General features: G+C 55.9%; 6 non-coding genes across 6 annotated transcripts; 5 read left to right on the top strand and 1 right to left on the bottom strand.

Annotated features, from left to right (window-relative positions):
* Nucleotides 1-1898: 1898 nt before the first annotated feature.
* On the bottom strand, nucleotides 1899-1971 carry TRNAF-GAA. The gene has a single exon. It is a non-coding gene; the product is annotated as a tRNA-Phe (tRNA).
* Nucleotides 1972-3125: 1154 nt separating this feature from the next.
* Nucleotides 3126-3198, top strand: TRNAR-CCU. Its single transcript has one exon. It is a non-coding gene; the product is annotated as a tRNA-Arg (tRNA).
* Nucleotides 3199-5516: 2318 nt separating this feature from the next.
* TRNAQ-CUG lies at nucleotides 5517-5588 on the top strand. Its single transcript has one exon. It is a non-coding gene; the product is annotated as a tRNA-Gln (tRNA).
* A 1233-nt stretch (nucleotides 5589-6821) lies between these two features.
* Nucleotides 6822-6904, top strand: TRNAS-UGA. The gene has a single exon. It is a non-coding gene; the product is annotated as a tRNA-Ser (tRNA).
* A 1240-nt stretch (nucleotides 6905-8144) lies between these two features.
* On the top strand, nucleotides 8145-8217 carry TRNAF-GAA. The gene has a single exon. It is a non-coding gene; the product is annotated as a tRNA-Phe (tRNA).
* Nucleotides 8218-9628: 1411 nt separating this feature from the next.
* Nucleotides 9629-9701, top strand: TRNAK-CUU. The gene has a single exon. It is a non-coding gene; the product is annotated as a tRNA-Lys (tRNA).
* The last annotated feature ends 1500 nt before the right edge of the window (nucleotides 9702-11201 follow it).

Genomic DNA, 11201 nt, shown 5'->3' with positions numbered 1-11201 from the left:
CCTGTGGAAAAAAGGAAATTCAATCTCCTAAATGCATATTTCTCATATTAACTTGGAAGCCAAATAACCTCTTTCTGCACCTTACAGAAATGTCTGCATCCCCTGGCAGCGAGGCTACTGGGGAGGTCGCTTACAGAGCTGAGCACCACCTTTCTGCCAGCCATCTTTAGAGAAGAAGGGTCTTTCCCCTGACAGCCACACAGCGCTGCCTAGCATCCCGAGAGCCTCCCTCGTGTTCTCCCGCAGCAGCCGCCTGCCGGTGTGGGTGGGAAAAGGGGACCAGGAAGCAGTGCGGCCTCATTACGGGACAAGAGGCCCTCACCACCCCCAGGCCTGCCTCTTGCCTTCAGCCCAGGCAGCCAGAGGAGCCGGGGAGCTCCCTGGCAGGCCGCCGCCTCAGCCAGGAAATAAGGAAAAGGGGATGAATGAAGAAGTCAGGAAATAACAAGGAAATGAAGAGGTTTGTCGAATGGGTTTCTGCCCGATTTACCATCTTCTCAGCTACCGCTCAAAGTTAAAGACCTAAAGTCGACCTATCGGCATAAGTACAGATGGTTGGATGGGAATTAAAAGGAGCTGCTGTCACAAGTGTTAGGTGCCTGCAAGCAGCATGCAGACTGTTGAAAAACACTGCAATTAGAGGCTCAGATGAAACGTTTGCCCTAAATCAGAAATGACAATAGGACGACCAGCAGAACGCCACTCTAGGTAAACGGCCGAGTACTGGAGGCTGTTAGAGGCAAAAAGTCATTCCTCAAAATTTGGAAATCAGATCCTAGTGAGGATAATAGGAAGGTGCACAAACTCTGGCCTGTTAAGTGTCAAAGTGTAACAAGTCAGGCCAAGAAAGAATCTGAGAAGCAACGTGCTAAAGACACAAAAGCTAAGCATAAATCCGGTCAATGCGAGTCCTGGCCTGTCCCCGCAGAAAGGTGAACCCCCTCTGTGGCTGGAGTGAGCTCCTCTAAGCCGACCTGCGCCAGGTAGTGCTCATTGTGAAAATGTTTCCTCTGACGGTTGGGAAAACAGGACCAGCGGTGCTCCGGCTGGCTGACACAATTAACCCCCCCCCCCCCAACAACAACGAACATCATGCAGTCCAGAGGAAGGGAGCCTTTGATCTTCCCTCTCATGCCTTAACTGGGGACCATACACACTAATATAGCAGTAACCAGTGCCACAGAGCACAAAGCCCACCAGTAATGCCCTCCCTGGTTGGAGCTCCACCACCTTCTGTACTCGCACCACGAATGTGACTCCAGCCCCATCATTCTTCTCTGGCCAGGAGGCCCTTCCTCCAATCACCCTCTGCCTATTGAGCTACCCTAGAGTTATTAATGGGCATTTCCTGAACACCCACCATGGCTAAGTCCAGCTGCTCCAAGGCACTGAACATCAATCACCTCCTCCTGGGCCCCCAAATCCCTTCCACCTTCCACACGGCCACTTTTACAGATGCCCCTTCCCTGGTACTGCCCTTGCTCAGCCGCACAGAGGAGTTTTCATCCCCTATTCCTGCCTGTCACTGCCCAGCAGCCCTCTGGCACCATTCCTGAGGGTCACCCTGTCTTGCTCTCTTCCTGCCATGTTGGGAAAGACAGCTCTCATCCTTAAAGGTCAGGTGGGCCAAATAGGGGCAGAAGCCCATTCTATGTTTTCCTACAACAGAGCCCAAGATCGGAGACTCACCTTCAGGGCCACCCAGAGGGGAGGCAAGTGGGGCAATTTGCCTCAGGCCCTGCAGGGGCCCCGTGAGAATACAGTATTGCCACTTTTTTTTTTAATGGAAGGGGCCCCCAAAATTGCTTTACCCCAGGGAAACCCTGCTCATCTTGGGTGCAGGCACCACTGGGCTTCTAGAAAACAAGCTGCCCCTGCACAAAGAGGATGAAAGCACCTGCCAAAGCCTGGGATTGAACCAAGGACCTTTAGATCTTCAGTCTAACGCTCTCCCAACTGAGCTACTTTGGCAGCTGTATGCCAGTGTTTTGGCCTGTTGCTTCTCTGCCCGGGATGTTTTTGCAGCAGTTGCACACAAAAAGGACGTCATTGGGAGGTGCCCATGAAGACAAGACTCGCTTTTGCCTGCCTTGCTCAGCTTGACTTGCTGCCTCACCCCGTTCCTGCCCTAGTGCCCGGGTTGACCTGGTGGGGGAAGGGGACTGGGGGCCAGTGGCGCGGGGAGGAGGTTGAGCTGGACCCTGAGCTAGACTAGACCCTGGCGGTGAGAGTCTGGCCACCACCTGCCGCCCCACCCTGTTGTCCTGGCTTCCCCCACTGGGCGTCAGTTCGGGAGGGAAGTGGGGCTTCTGCCTCCCCTCCCCGATTTTCACACCGCAGAGGAGTGTGAACAGGAAAACGAACGGCTGCTCCACACCCCCACCGGAGGCACCCGACTCCCTTAGCTGCTTCCCCTGCTCCCCCCCCAGCCATGCTACTGAGTGGAAGCGTCCTGTGCCCATCACACAGAGCTCGATTAATCAAAACCCTCTTCTGCCAGCACCGGGCCTCCTGCTTCTTACACTGGGCCTGCAAGCGAGGGGGCGGCTGGCACAGCGCCAAGAGTCTAACCTGTCAGGCAGGAGGCGGCTGACGCCCGCAGCCTGCTGGGAGCTCCCAGAAGTTATTAAGGGACAGAGACTCCTCAGTGCCCTTAGTAACAAGGGTTTGGGGGTCACCGAGGCCAGTAAGGGGGTCACTATGTCAGCCCTATAACCCTGGGTGTCAGGTCACTGTGCAGCTTTGATCTAGAGCTCGGATCACAACAACCGACCAGCAGCCCACAGCCTCCCCCTGGGTCTGCCCCACCTGGTTCCTCCTTACAGGCCGACCTTACCCCCCTTCCAGCCCCGGATTCACCCCCTAATCATCCTACTGCCACTCAGAGCCACAGCTGTAGAGGTGCTGAAGGAGGAAGGGGTGACTCTAGGGTGGGGTTCTTCTCTCAAGATGGCTGGCAGAAAGGTGGTGCTCAGCTCTGTCAGCCACCTGCCCAGGTGCCTCGCTGCCAGGGGATGCAGACGTTTCTGTAAGGCCATTAAATGGGGTATTTGGCTTCTGAATGAATGTGAGGAATGTGCAATCCTGAGAGGGAATTTCCATCCTTCTTTTTACTGCTCTTCAGGGCCCCAGTGGCCTAATGGATAAGGCATTGGCTTCCTAAGCCAGAGATTGTGGGTTCAAGTCCCATCTGGGGTGGCAAAACTCCTTCTTTCTTGTATATTGCAACAAAGCCTTGGTGTTATTTTCCCCAAGGAAGCTGGGAGACATTTGAACCCAAAGTACTGGATCTTGGGAGCAATCCCCCAGAAATGGCATCTTCCACTTAACAAATCCTTTCTAAACCCATCAGCAGCAAACAGTTAATACTAGTGTTTGTCTGAGAATAGAGGGAAGGGGAGTGTTTACTCCAAAACATCCATGAGCGAAAGAGACAGAAAGAGCAAGGCCGTCCTGAAAGAGAATGGATCTGTCTGGAGACAAAGCAGAACCTGAGAATGAGCAACAGTGTGAAAAGAAGAACTTCAAATGTGTGTTAGGTGTTAGTTAGGTTGGTCTGACAAATTTCAAGAAAATACCAATGCTCGTAGACTGATGCAGACACTGGCTGCTTCTGATCTTTTACTGAGAGTTCATTGAGAAATATTTTCCTTAACTATGTTATGGAATATTGGGTGGGCTATGAAGGCACCATTCCTCCTGCTTTCGCCCTTCGAGACAACACGGCTACATGGCATGTGGCCAATGCTCACCTTCCAGTCAACTGCTAGAGAAGACAACACAGACAGGGATGGCAGCAGGGCAGCCTGGAGCTCCACGGAGATGGTGGGACCAGGTCTCATCAACGGGGAGGTGGCCACCCCACCATGCACAAGGCTGAGCCAGCAAGTGCGGTGTGTGCTTCACCATGCCCCTACTTACTGCACATGGTGGTGGAGGGCAGTTACTGAGTTTGGTTGGTCTGGCAAATTTAGGGCTTGGCTACACTTGCAGATGTAGAGCACTGGGAGTGAAACCACAGCAGGGAAACCGCTGCCGTGTGTTCACACTGACAGCTGCAAGCGCACTGGAGTGGCCACATTAGCAGCTCTGGCAATGCCACAGAGAGCAGTGCACTGGGGTAACTATCCCAGTGTGCAAGTGGCTGCAACGTGCTTTTCAAATGGGGGACGGGGGTGGAGTGTGACAGGAAGTGTGTTGTGCGTACGTGGGGGGAGCGACGGTGTGTTTGGGGGGCTGAGAGTGTGTCAGCATGCTGTCTTGTGTGTTCAGACAGCAGCAGACCCCCCCTCTCTCACACACACTCACAACAGCAGCATTCCACACTAATGGTTGCTTTGTCCCAGAGCAGATAAGCAGCCGGCTGTCAGAAACGGAGCTTTGAAAGGGGATATCCGCATGCCTGCAACCGATTTCAAAACAATGACCAGAGTGGGCACTTGACTTCAGGGGATTATGGGACATTTCCTGATGCCAAACATAGTGCAGTGATGCAACACGTCGTCCACACTGATGCCCGGGCGTTTCAGCAGGGCTCAGCAAGCTTTATACTTCTCATGGAGGTGGATTACCAGGAGCGCTCCAGCTGCAGAGCCCAGGTGCTCCATGTGCCTTGCCAGTGTGGACACCTCAGGAGTTAGGGCACCCGGGGCTGCTTTAATGGGCTCTAACTTGCAAGTGTAGCCAAGCCCCTAGACTATGTCACTTGTGTGACTTACTTGTGCTATTGTAATAAATATAATAGACGTGCAATGGTCAGAAATTGCACCAGCAGAGAAGTATATTGCAGGGAAACCATAAGGAAATTAAGAGTTTAAATTATCCTCCACATGTCCCGTGTCCCACTAAAATGAATCCAACCCACAGGTCACATGGGCAGAAGTATCAGTGTCAGGATGCTACATTGTTAGCATAGTAAATGAAGCTGCAAAATAAATGATGTTTAAATGACCTCACTCTATTTTTTACAATCCGGTGTTAAGAGGTAATAGATACAGATGGACACCAGGCAGGGTCGTTTGGAGGATGAAGCCTTTATGCTTCCATCCCACACCACTCTCAAGTTTTAACCAATTAGGACAAGTCAGCAAATAAGAACAACCTCAGGTCTCAGTAACTGCTACAGGTAGCAAAGTCCTACAGGGAGCAGTTTCTGGCACTACACCTGCCCAGCTCTGCTCCCCGGCTCTTCTCGGGCTCCTGCTCTCTCCTTAGCTCCGCCCCACTCTGGCTCAGGCAGTTCCAGCTCCCAGGGAGGATGGGACCCCCTGGCCTGGTGACTCCCTCATTACACTGCCTGGCCTGTCAGTGCGGCTAACTTGGAGCTTTGGCCTCTCCCCATTGCCCCTGGTGACTGTCAGTCTCAGGGGCCTGATTTCCCATTGGCCCTTCCCCCTTCTACTGGTGCTGGGAACTAGCCAACCAAAACCCCCACTAAGCTTTAGTAAGGGGCCAACAGTCCTTACATGAGCCGGCCCCGTGAGGGTCACTGATGGCCAGAGAAGGCAGCATGAGTTGGTCCCATGGTGTAATGGGCAGCACTCAGGACTCTGAATCCTGCAATCTGAGTTCAAATCTCAGTGGGACCTTGTGTTGGATTGTGCTAAAGCCCTGGAGTTCACAGGGCTCAACTTCCCTGTCTCCAGCTGTACAAGAGCAAATCTTTTCCCTCCTGCTGGGTGACTCGCCCACAAGGGCCAGGTTGTGATGGCAACAATGGGTTGAGGCTCTAAAACTTGTTACCCTGGTTGCTGATGCCTGCAGTCTTGTGGTTTGACCAGATGCTTGGGATTCTCACAGCTTCACCTGATGCCCACAAGTTTGGCCATTTTGCTTGCAGCCACATGTTACCTCTTGTCCACATGGCACTTGAAGGAAGGAGTGCCAGCAGGGGCGGCTTTAGCAATCCTGCTGCCCCAAGCAGGACGTGCCTGCGGAGGTTCCGCTGGTTCCGCGGCTCCGGTGGAGCATCCGCAGTCATGCCTGCGGCAGGTCCACCTGTCCTGCGGCTCCGGTGGACCTCCCGCAGGCATGACTGCGGAAGGTCCGCCGGAGCCGCCTGCCGGCAAAAGGCCTCCCCAAGTGCGCGTTTGGTGCACTGGGGTCTGGAGCCGGCCCTGAGTGCCAGGGCCAGTCTTGATAGTCAGGGCTAGGCAGGATGGAGGAAGAGTCACAGGCTGGAGCCCAACACACCTTTCCTGCTCAGCGTACCTAGAGCAGAGGCGGCTGGTGCTGACAGCTGCAAGGGAAGGCTTAAAAGCTACAGAGCAACTGAGGGCAGGGCAAGAGGAGGAGAGGACCATGGCCAGCAGACGGCCACAAAGACACCCGGCCAGCCTGCTCCCTGCCCAGGGGCGGCAAAGGGATAGACAGGTGGGGTGCATGGATAGAAGAGGCAGCGAGCCTAAAATCTAAAAGGGGAGTGTGGGGTCTAGTGGTCAGAGCAGGGGAGGGGGGTTGGTGGTCAGAATTCCTGGGTTCTATCTCCAGCCCTGGGAGGGGAGTGGGGGCCAGTGGTTAGAGTGTGTGTCGGGGGGAGAGCAAATATTGGGACAGTCCCAATAAAATCAGGATGTCTGGTCACCCTACATCAGGCTTCAAGTTAAGAATCATTTCCCCTTCCCGCTCTGTGGGAGGGGAGACTGTTAAACGCGCTCTCTGTGCGACTGCACATGGCTAAGCAAAGAGAACAAACCCCCAATCCCCCCCTGTGCTTTGGGAGCCAGGTTTGCGGTGGGAATCCTGTAGTTCAGATGACTTCACGCCTGGGCATTGGGATTCTTTACTAGTTTCTCTGGCATTGGGGTAGTTTTGTGCTCACAGCTGTGATGGCCGAGTGGTTAAGGTGTTGGACTTGAAATCCAATAGGGTTTCCCCTGTGCAGGTTCAAATCTCGCTCACAGCGAGGCCTGTGTTTTAGCCAGTCTCTCACCCGGGCAACACCTCTGTACAACCCCCTGAGACACTCTCAATTCTCTCCCCACCCCAAGTAAATCCTGTTCTGCTCCTTTCATAGAGATCCCTGGGACACCCCCTCACCCTGTGTCCCTGAGGGGTCAGGCAAGCTCTCAGCACCTGAAGCCTCTGCCACTCACCTGGTGCCCCATAGATCAGCCATAGCCCTGGTTCTGCTCCTCTCTCTAGAGTGTGAAAGGAGCCAAGTCAGCGACTCCATGGGAGCTACGGGGCTGCAGAACCAACAGAGCAAAAATAGGTGCTCAGCGCCCACTGGCAGCCAGCTCCTCCCTCCCCCGCCCCACTACAGGCCTTGCTGACAAGCTCCTCCTCTTCCCCTTCAGCCCCTCCCACCTGCCAGTGATCAGCTGTTCAGTGGGGTGAGGGAGGCGCTGGGCGGGGAGGGGGAGGAGAAGGGACAGTAAGAGGTGGGGGAGGGAGAGGAATGGGGCAGGAAGGTGCAGGGCGGGAAGAGATGGGACAGGGGTGAGGGCTTGGGGGAAGGGTTGGAGTGGGGACAGGGCCTGGGGAGGAAATGGGGGATTTGTCACAGACCCCTCTAGGGCCGGCCCTGAAGGGAAGCACCGACTATCACAGTGACAATACAACTGACCAGCCTTGTGGGGGAGGCTGAGGGAGAGCCGCACTCACCAGGTCTCTTCTCTCCCCCATGGTGAGCCAGACACTGCTCTCTCCTGGCTCTCACTCTAGCAGCTGGACGCCAAGGAGCCATTTCCCCTCAGGAAGTGCATTGAGTGCCCCTGTGGTGCTGGGGGGCTGGCGCTGCTGCTGCCTGTGGGGCTGGCAGGGGGGCTGATGTCTGCACAGACTCTCAGCTGCCAGGCCGGAGGGGGCACTTGGGACCTTACCAGAGTGGCTCAGTGAAGACGGGGGGTTGACAGAGCAATACAGACGCTCTCCAGAGCACGGAGCAGCAGCCGCCCATGCAGCCAGGCAATGAGCATTTCCCACAGCCTGGAGCCGAGGGGGAGGCGGCAGCTGTTGTTCCAGCTCCTCAGGGACAGGCCCTGTCAGCCAACAGCCACTTCTTACTCCCCACAGCTAAGGGCGCCGGGTTCCTCCGGTGGGGGTGTGGAGCAGCCGTTCGTTTTCCTGTCCTTTTTGTGTGCAACTGCTGACAAACACATCCCAGACAGAGAAGCAACAGGCCAAAAAGCTATTATGCAGCTGCCGAAGTAGCTCAGTTGGGAGAGCGTTAGACTGAAGATCTAAAGGTCCCTGGTTCAATCCCAGGCTTTGGCGGGTCCTTTCATCTCTCTTTGTGCAGTGGTGGCTTGTTTTCTGGGAGCACAGCAGTGCCTGCACCCAAGGTGAGTCCCTGAGCTTGGGCTCTGCAGTAGGAAAACATAGAAGGGGCTTCTGCCCCTAGTTGGCCCACCTGACCTTTAACAAGGAGAGATGGGAGCTGTCTTTCCCAACATGGCAGGAAGAGAGCGAGGCAGGGTGACCCTCAGGAATGGTGCCAGAGGGCTGCTGGGCAGTGACAGGCAGGGAGTGGGGATGGAAGCTCCTCTGCGCAGCTGAGCAAGGGCAGTACCAGGGAAGGGGCATCTGTAAAAGTGACCCAGCAACACCTCTCCTCCTCTGGGCACCTGGAGCAGAGGCGGCTGGTGCTGACAGCTCCAAGGGAAGCTTAAAAGCCACAGAGCAACTGAGGTCAGGACTGGAGGAGGGCAGGACCATGCCTAGGTGTGGCTTTCAGACAGGCACAAAAACACCCAGCCAGGCTGCTCCCTGCCATGCCAAACACCCACTGAAGGTCACCAGCATGCGGGGCGGCTGCTGATGCTCTGTGGCCAATGTCCCAAGATGGTAGGAAAGCAGGGCCAGCCCCCATGGTGGGGCCTCTGACTGGTCCCACTCAAGGTGCTGACTTTTGCAGTGGGGCAGGAGATTTTACCCCAAGAGGCTTTTCCCCAGCTGGCGAGAAGCAGAGAAACACCCAGGCTCCGAAGACGCTATGTAGCAAGTACCCTCCAGCACAGGGACAGGCGCACACGCTAGCCCGGGAAGCCGCCCACTTTCTTTGGCAAGTCAGGAAGGGCAAAGGCTGGAAGCGCCTGGGGCTCATGCCCCAGCCTTTGTGACTCCCACCCCACAACTTCTTCCCGGGGCTCTACCTGAAGCCAGAGCATTGGCCTGAGCGGCCAAGAAGAGTTTCTAGCCTTGAACGGAGCAGGATGTTCAGCACAACTGCAGAAACACAACCACCAAGGGACTTGACCCCTCAGTTTTCTGATCCACACTCAGACACCTTATCCATTAGGCCACCTGGTAACATGATAAAAACCCCTCCAAGCTCTTCTTTGGAAAAGGGGGACATTGTTCTTCTCAGGTCATCTGCTGAGGGGGGCCGAGACTCTCTGGGCACAAGAAGTCGAGTTCCCAGCGACATGTGAGACCTAATTCTCTGGAGCCAGGTGCAGGGCTTTGGCAGGGAGGCTCAGGCCTGGGGGATTGGGGTGCAGCGGACGGACCGGCTGTCTAGGTGTGGAGATTTAGTCGCACTGAGGCACAGGAGGGAGGAGGAGGAGGAATCCTGCTGACAGGCAGTGGCTGTGCAGAAAAAGAAGAGGGGTTCTGGGGACTTTTTTTGCCTCTCATTTGCCGGCCTGCTCGCTCTTGTGGTGAACGGTGAAGATGATCTCAACAAGCCCAGGTAGCTCAGTTGGTAGAGCATCAGGCTCTTAATCTGAGGGTCCAGGGTTCAAGCCCCTGTCTGGGCGCTCAGCTTTTAAGTTGCCTTGTGTCCCAGGAGCCAAATGATTCCTGGTGCTGTCCACCAGCCACATGCGGATTCCCAGAAGCTGTGGCCATTTCCTGGGAAGGTTCCTTTCCTCAGGAATCAGGAGAGAGGCCACATCCACAGGAGCAGGCCTAGAACACAGTGTCTCTGGCTGGCAGGAAGCGCTGTGGGGCCAGGTGCTGAGAAAGCCCAGAGGGGGAGCAGCAGAGATGGGGGGAAGAGAGACAGAGAAGCAATGAGGACAGAGCACAAGTGTACAGGGGGTTCAGGTCAGGCTATTGTGGGGAACTTCCCTGGTTTATACACGACCCTGGTGCAATTGGCTGGAGAAAGGATCTGAGTCCCCACCCCCCTACCCAGAGGCTGCCTGACCCCAAGGAGGCTCTTTCTACTCTCCTGTGTGGCAGAGACCTCGTAACCCCGACAAGCTGGGCCCAGGAATCCTGGGGGGTTTGATGACTCCCAATCTTGTCATGATCACTTGAACGGGGGCTACAGTGTCTCCACTCTGGGCACTTCCCTGACCCACTCCTCATTGCATGTGCTTCAAGCAAACACCATTTACTACCAAGCAATCAATGTAAAACATAAGGAAAGATGGGAAAGGAAAACACGTCACCCTGTTCTGTGGCGCAGGGAGATCACAACCAGCGTCTCTGGAGGGTCAGGGCAGGTCACAGTCTCTCCCTCACATGTCCCAGGCCTCCTCCCCAGGCCCTGGCTGTGCTGCAGGGACACCACGGGCTGGACACTTGCTCTGGCAGTGGCCATGTGCTCTAGGTGACAGGCCCCTTGCTCCCAGTGTCAGCCCCCATGTAGGGGATATGATCCCCCCACCCCGAAAAGTCTGGCCTGCAAGGTCTCTTGACGGGTGGCATCTCCTTGCACTGGGCCTTCTGCCCAGGGTCCCCCTCGCTCTCCCACGCTGCTCACTGCACCCACCTCCAGCCCCAGTGCTGCTGCGGCTCTGCCTCCAGCTCCCTGGGCTGCTCCTCTGGCTCCGCTTGCTGCAGCTCTTCTCCCAGCACAGATCTGCTCCCTGGGCAGCTTCTATGGCTCGTGCTGCTGCGGCTCGGCTCGGCTCCCAGCACAGATCTGCTCTGGTTCTCCCTGGCTGGTGCAGCTCTGCTCCCCGGCTCTTCTCGGGCTCCTGCTCTCTCCTTAGCTCTGCCCCACTCTGGCCCGGGCAGTTCCAGCTCCCACAGAGGATGGGACCCCCTGGCCTGGTGACTCCCTCATTACACTGCCTGGCCTGTCAGTCCGGCTAACATGGAGCTTTGGCCTCTCCCCATTGCCCCTGGGGACTGTCAGTCTCAGGATCCTGATTTCCCATTGGCCCTTCCCCCTTCTATTGGTGCTGGGAACTAGCCAACCAACCCCCCCCCACACACACACACTAAGTTTTAGTAAGGGGCCAACAGTCCCTTACACAAGCCAGACCCGTGAGGGTCACTGATGTGCAGAGAAGGAACTATGAGCT

This window comes from Mauremys reevesii, linkage group 23, assembly GCF_016161935.1.
Source record: "Mauremys reevesii isolate NIE-2019 linkage group 23, ASM1616193v1, whole genome shotgun sequence".
NCBI classification, from domain to species: Eukaryota; Metazoa; Chordata; order Testudines; family Geoemydidae; genus Mauremys; species Mauremys reevesii.
Note: the sequence above shows the minus strand (reverse complement) of the source record. Positions and strands in the feature narration are given on the sequence as shown.